Source organism: Anomaloglossus baeobatrachus, chromosome 5 (assembly GCF_048569485.1).
Source record: "Anomaloglossus baeobatrachus isolate aAnoBae1 chromosome 5, aAnoBae1.hap1, whole genome shotgun sequence".
NCBI lineage: Eukaryota > Metazoa > Chordata > Amphibia > Anura > Aromobatidae > Anomaloglossus > Anomaloglossus baeobatrachus.
In genome coordinates, this window is record NC_134357.1 from 526,834,303 (window position 1) to 526,841,213 (window position 6,911).

Sequence of the window (6,911 nt, forward strand, 5' to 3'; positions counted from 1 at the left end):
TGCGGTGTAAGGGACCGCTGCTATGGTGGGTGAAGAGTGAGCGGGTTGCTGCTAGCGATCGTCTGGAATGTCACAGACGATCTATGTACACCGGTCTGCCCTAACACGTGAGGGTTGTATGGCAGGGATCACACGGCTCGGTGTACCTGTTGCACGGGGAAGCACAGAGGTGCCCGCGCACGTGTGCCAGTGGAAGTCACGAGAATATGGCACGAGGGTAGCACAGAGGTGCCCACGCACGTGTGCTTTCAATAACCAGGTGAGTCCGGTGGAGACTCGAGGAGCTCACCTGGAACAGGAACACGGCCTGTCAAAGGAGCTACTGCCGGAGCAGCAAGGCAGGGACACGGCCTGCAAACCAGGTGCTGCCTAAGCAGCAAGGGCCAAGCCCACAGAAGACGATAATGCCTGAGCAGTGGCGTGGCAGCACGCTGCCAGACATCCAAACATAGAAGGACAGTCGCGCGCCGCCATGATGGCAGGAGGAGCTTTTAAGGAGGTGTAGCTCCAGCCAAGGGCGGGCGCGAGGCGGAGATGACGGACTTGACCCAATCAGGATCCACGACATCCCAGCCTGGCCAGTCAGGATTCACCACGTCACCAGCCTTGTCATCAAGCAGTGTGACGTCAGTGGGCGAATCAGGATCCACCAAGCATAGCACATGCTCACCCTCCTGCCTCTGGGAAATAGAGGCGGGATCCTCAGTCTCATAATGTGTAGAGATAACGGGAGTCTCACTGCTTCCCTGAACAGCAAACCTCTGCACATTGCGCAACCTCACAGACCTTCGAGGCTGCTGAGCAGGAGGAGCTGCGGCAGGCAAGGAATGGGAGACCGCCTCATCTCTTGCAACAGGAGTACCACTAGGTGTCACTCTCGTGCTGCCTCTCTGAGGAGGTTTCTCCTGCAGTCTGGCAGACCTTCGGCGCTGCTGACCAGGAGCGCTCGTGGCAGGCAAGGAGACTGTCTCATTCCTTGCCACAGGAGAGCCACGAGGTGTAACACAGAACTGCTCGTGGTTCTGGGTGCATATTGCACCTAACAGGTTCCCTTTAATGGAACCAACAAATGTAATGCTCCAGATTCTCAATTAGTTCAAAGGAAGGTCAGTTTTATAGCTTCTCTAATCAGCAAAACTATTTTCAGCTATGCTAAAATACTTGCACAAAGATTTTCAAGGGATTTCTAAACATCCATTAGCCTTCTAACACAGTTACCAAACACAATATACCATTAGACACTGGAGTGTTGGTTGTTGGGAATGGGCCTCTATACACCTATGTAGATATTTCATTAAAAAATCAGATGTTTGAAGCTAGAATAGTCATTTACCACATTAACAATGTATAGAGTGTATTTCTGTTTAATTAAATGTTAGCTTAATTGAAAAAAAAATAAGGAAAAATCTAAGTGAACCTAAACACACACACACATACATATATACACATACATACATACATACATACATACATACATACACACATATATATATATATATATATATATATATATATATATATATATATATATATATATATATATATATATATATATATATATATATATATATATATATATATATATATATATATATATATATACACTCCTCTGTGTGTCAAATAAGCTATAATGCATTTTATCCTGATGAAGGAGATGATCAGTTTCTAAAATGCGTTGACTGATAAATTTTAAGATATTATCCACCAACAATATCCAACAATATTTGAGGTAACTTAACTCAGAATAACATATTTGTCACAAAACAACTTGAGAATATTGTACCAAAAAGTTCATTTATTAGGAAAGAATTTTTTTAAAAACTTTTTTTTACATCTCCAAATATTTCCAAACAATCACGGGAGACAATCACCACCAAATATATACCGTAAATACATATCATTATTATTATATTATATAGAAGTGTATCACTTTATATTCAATATTAGGATGGCAATCCTTTTAAGAAATTTAGAAAGTGCATGAAACATGAATCTTCTTGACAGGTTTGAATAATATATCCAGGGCTTCCTCAAAAACATTTTTTTTAAAAAGGTACAAATACGAGGTATAGCCCTTTAAAACCATATTCGATATGAGGATCCCTTTAAGAAACCTTAAAGGTACAAATATAGGGTGTAATTCCATAAGTTACATAAATATTAAGTATAAGGGTCCCTTTATAATACTTCAAGATGCACATATGAGGTACAGTACAGACCAAAAGTTTGGACACACCTTCTCATTCAAACAGTTTTCTTTATTTTCATGCCTCTGAAAATTGTAGATTCACATTGAAGGCATCAAAACCATGAATTAACACATGTGGAATGAAATACTTAACAAAAAAGTGTGAAACAACTGAAAATATGTCTTATATTCTAGGTTCTTCAAGGTAGCCACCTTTTACTTTGATTACTGCTTTGCACACTCTTGGCATTCTCTTGATGAGCTTCAAGAGGTAGTCATCGTAAATGGTCTTCCTACAGTCTTGAAGGAGTTCCCAGAGATTCTTAGCACTTGTTGGCACTTTTGCCTTTACTCTGCGCTTCAGCTCACCCCAAACCATCTCGATTGGGTTCAGGTCTGGTGACTGTGGAGGCCAGGTCATCTGGCGTAGCACCCCATCACTCTCCTTCTTAGGCCCCTTTCACACGTCAGTGATTCTGGGACGTTTGTGCTTTTTTTAAAACGTACCAGAATCACTGACATACGCAGACCCATTATAATGAATGGGTCTGCTCACACGTCAGTGATTTTTCACTGCACGTGTCTCCGTGCGGCGTACCCGCGTGTGCGTGATTGCCGCACGGAGACATGTCCATTTTTTTCTGGCATCACTGATGTTCCACGGACCACGCAGTGGTGTGGTCCGTGAAACACGTGCCAGAAAAAAACGTGCTTTTAAAATAAAAATCATTTTTACTCACCCGGCTCCAGCGATGTTCTCTGCAGCCCGTTCTCCCTGCTGCTTCTGAGCCGGCTCATTATTGTCGCGCATATTCATTATGCGCGACACAGCCGACCCGGAAGCAGCTGCTGCGGGGGTCACCGCCGGCCGGATGCTGCATCGCGGGAGCGATCAGCACCATGGACAGCGGGAGCGGGCGCAGGTGAGTTGTTTTCTAAGTGCAATCACGGGCCACGGAGAACGGAGCCCGGATTGCACTTAGACAACCCACGTGTGCCGTGAATCACGGCACACGCAGGGACATGTGCGTGTTTTACACGCCAGTGAAAAACATCACTGTTTTTCACTGACGTGTGAAACGGGCCTTAGTCAAATAGCCCTTACACAGCCTGGAGGTGTGTTTGGGGTCATTGTCCTGTTGAAAAATAAATGATGGTCCAACTAAACGCAAACCTGATGGAATAGCATGCCGCTACAAGATGCTGTGGTAGCCATGCTGGTTCAGCATGCCTTCAATTTTGAATAAATCCCCAACAGTGTCACCAGCAAAGCACCCCCACACCATCACACCTCCTCCTCCAGGCTTCACGGTGGGAACCAAGCATGTAGAGTCCATCCGTTCACCTTTTCTGCGTCGCATAAAGACACGGCGGTTGGAGCCAAAGATCTCAAACTTGGACTAATCAGACCAAAGCACAGATTTCCACTGGTCTAATGTCCATTGCTTGTGTTCTTTAGCCCAAACAAGTCTCTTCTGCTTGTTGCCTGTCCTTAGCAGTGGTTTCCTAGCAGCTATTTTACCATGAAGGCCTGCTGCACAAAGTCTCCTATTAACAGTTGTTCTAGAGATGTGTCTGCTGCTAGAACTCTGTGTGGCATTGACCTGGTCTCTAATCTGTGCTGCTGTTAGCCTGCGATTTCTGAGGCTGGTGACTCGGATAAACTTGTCCCAGCAGAGGTGACTCTTGGTCTTCCTTTCCTGGGGCAGTCCTCATGTGAGCCAGTTTCTTTGTAGCGTTTGGTGGTTTTTGCCACTGCACTTGGGGACACTTTCAAAGTTTTCCCAATTTTTCGGACTGACTGACCTTCTTTTCTTAAAGTAATGATGGCCACTCGTTTTTCTTTGCTTAGCTGCTTTTTTCTTGCCATAATACAAATTCTAACAGTCTATTCAGTAAGACCATCAGCTGTGTATCCACCAGACTTCTGCACAACACAACTGATGGTCCCAACCCCTTTTATAAGGCAAGAAATCACATTTATTAAACCTGACACGGCACACCTGTGAAGTGAAAACCATTTCCGGTGACTACCTGTTGAAGCTCATCAAGAGAATGACAAGAGTGTGCAAAGCAGTAATCAAAGCAAAAGGTGGCTACTTTGAAGAACCTAGAATATAAGACATATTTTCAGTTGTTTCACACTTTTTTTGTTAATTATTTCATTCCACATGTGTTAATTGATAGTTTGATGCTTTCAATGTGAATCTACAATTTTCATGAAGAGTCATGAAAATAAAGAAAACTCTTTGAATAATAAGGTGTGTCCAAACTTTTGGTCTGTACTGTACATCCCTCTAAAGTGCTTTAGTATGAAACACAGGGATCCCTTTAAAAAAAACCTAAAAAGTTATATACATATAGTTCATCTCTTAAGGCACTGAAAATTCAGGATCGCTATAAAGAATATTCTTAAGCGGGCTTTACACACTGCGATATCGGTCCCGATATCGCTAGTGTGGGTACCCGCACCCATCTGTTGCGCGAGACGGGCAAATCGCTGCCCGTGCCGCACAACATCGCCCAGACCCGTCACACATACTTACCTGCCCGGCGACGTCGCTGTGACCGGCGAACCGCCTCCTTTCTAAGGGGGCGGTCCATGCGGCGTCACAGCGTCGTCACTGAGCGGCCGCCCAATAGCAGCGGAGGGGCGGAGCTGAGTGGTACGTAACATCCCGCCCACCTCCTTCCCTCGCATAGCAGCCGGGAGGCAGGTAAGGAGAGCTTCCTCGTTCCTGCGGTGTCACACAGAGCGATGTGTGCTGCCACAGGAACGAGGAACAACCTCGTTACTGCTGCAGTATCGATTTTTGAGAATGGACCCCCATGTCACCGATGAACAATTTTGCACGTTTTTGCAACGATGCAAAATCGCTCATCGGTGTCACACGCAACGGCATCGCTAAAGCGACCGGATGTGCGTCACCAATTCAGTGACCCCAACGAGTTCGCATTAGCGATGTCGTAGCGTGTAAAGCCCCCTTTATGAGAGAGTGAGTGTGTATCTCCAAGGTACTTCAGTGATCTATACAACTAATTATCCCTTTAAGAGATTTCAAAATACATATATATCATATGGCTCTTTAAAAGATTTAGTGCAAATACTACTATGGACTGAACAGATGACTGCTGAGCTATGCAGACTTGTTTATACTTCCTAGTAATCTAGGTAACAGTCCCAAATAAAGCAGACCTTGATCAAAAATCCAAACACTTACTTATCAAATGGGGTGATGCTCCCCGCCGCTTTAACATAGGTTTCAAAATTCCTTCTTCACCTCAGTATTTATAAGCCAAAACCAGGAGTGGGTAAAACAAAGCAGTTGTGGTGCCTGTGTTTCTGCTATATTTTTCATCTGATTGTTCCCCTCTTGGGTTTGATTTACTAATACTGAAGTAAAAAAGCTCACCAAATGCTTAACGTGTGCCCATGGCCTTACTGTTGCTTTGATTCATTCTCGTTTATCTACTAATTGGTCTTCTTCTTACTAAACCTTCTACTCTCCAACCTATTCTGAATGACGCAGCCTGGGGCATATTTATATCCAGCTGCTACACTGATGCCTCCACCTTGTGCCAGTCATTACACTGGTTGCCCATCCCCTATAAAGTACAATATAAACTTCTCACTCTCGCCCACAAAAATCTTCATTTTTCTGCACCACCCTATATCTTCTGCCTCATCTCTGTCTACCACCCTACCTGTCCTCGACGTTCCTCTAATGACCTAAGAGAAACATCTTCGATAATCCGAACCTTGCATTCCTGTATCTAGGACTTCTCTCTTGCTGCACCAGTTCTCTGCAATGCACTACCCAGGACAATCCGGTTCATTTTCAGTCTCTACAGTATCAAGAGTGCCTTAAAAACACATTTCTGTAGGAAGGCCTACCACCTCTCATTCCCTGTTCTCCTACTAACTTTTCCTCAGAATCTGGTCCCTCCAATGATGTTTCCTCACCCTCCATGTATTCAGTAGCCCTTTGTACCTGTACTTGCACACATACTGGCTGGTGACCGGCTCATGCAGTGTTCTTTGAATGCCTCTATAATACTAATAACACGACCTAACACGACAAGCTCTTTGGTATAACCTTTTGTGATCGCCTGATTCCCCCTTAGACTGTGGCTTATGAGCAGGAGCCTCACTCCTCTCGGAGTTAAATTAGATGTTAATCATTAATGTCTTATTTTGCTGGTAAAGCTACGGAATATGATGGCGCTATAAAAATAAAAATTATTCTTAATCATCCCCCACATTATTATCTACACACACTCCAGACTCACATACACACAAATGCACTTACTTTAGATAGTTGAGGGCAGAGATAAATAGTCCACACAGGACCACTGAAGCCGGCAGACACCGTCCACCATCACCGCACCACAGCAAGGAAGACAGAGACCTCCCGTGCGAGGAGGAGACAGGACGGTGTGGGGGTTTGTTACCCTAGAACTAGAGCCACTATCTCAGCTAATGGTAGATGCTACAGTGTATGGGCTCCTTCCAGGTATGACGTCACTTCTGTCACATGATTGAGGTTTTCTGTACTTATAGGACCTGTGATGATGTCACATGGAGGGGAGGAGTCAGGGGGTCACATGATCAGCTCCTCAGTGTATGCAGGACTCTGCTGTGCTGGTTGTCATGGGGCTGGATGAGGGGAAGGTTATGTGTGGGCTCAGGAGGGGTTTACAGTGTGGATGTAGCAGAGCCGTG

General features: G+C 44.7%; 1 protein-coding gene across 1 annotated transcript in view; it reads right to left on the reverse strand.

Annotated features, from left to right (window-relative positions):
• LOC142312099 (uncharacterized) overlaps positions 1-6,703 on the reverse strand; it is a 29,852-nt gene extending 23,149 nt beyond the window's left edge. The window contains exon 1 of the mRNA XM_075350979.1: positions 6,499-6,703. The gene's annotated coding sequence lies outside the window, so the exon portion shown is untranslated. The remainder of the gene's footprint in view (positions 1-6,498) is intronic.
• Between the last annotated feature and the right edge of the window lie 208 nt (positions 6,704-6,911).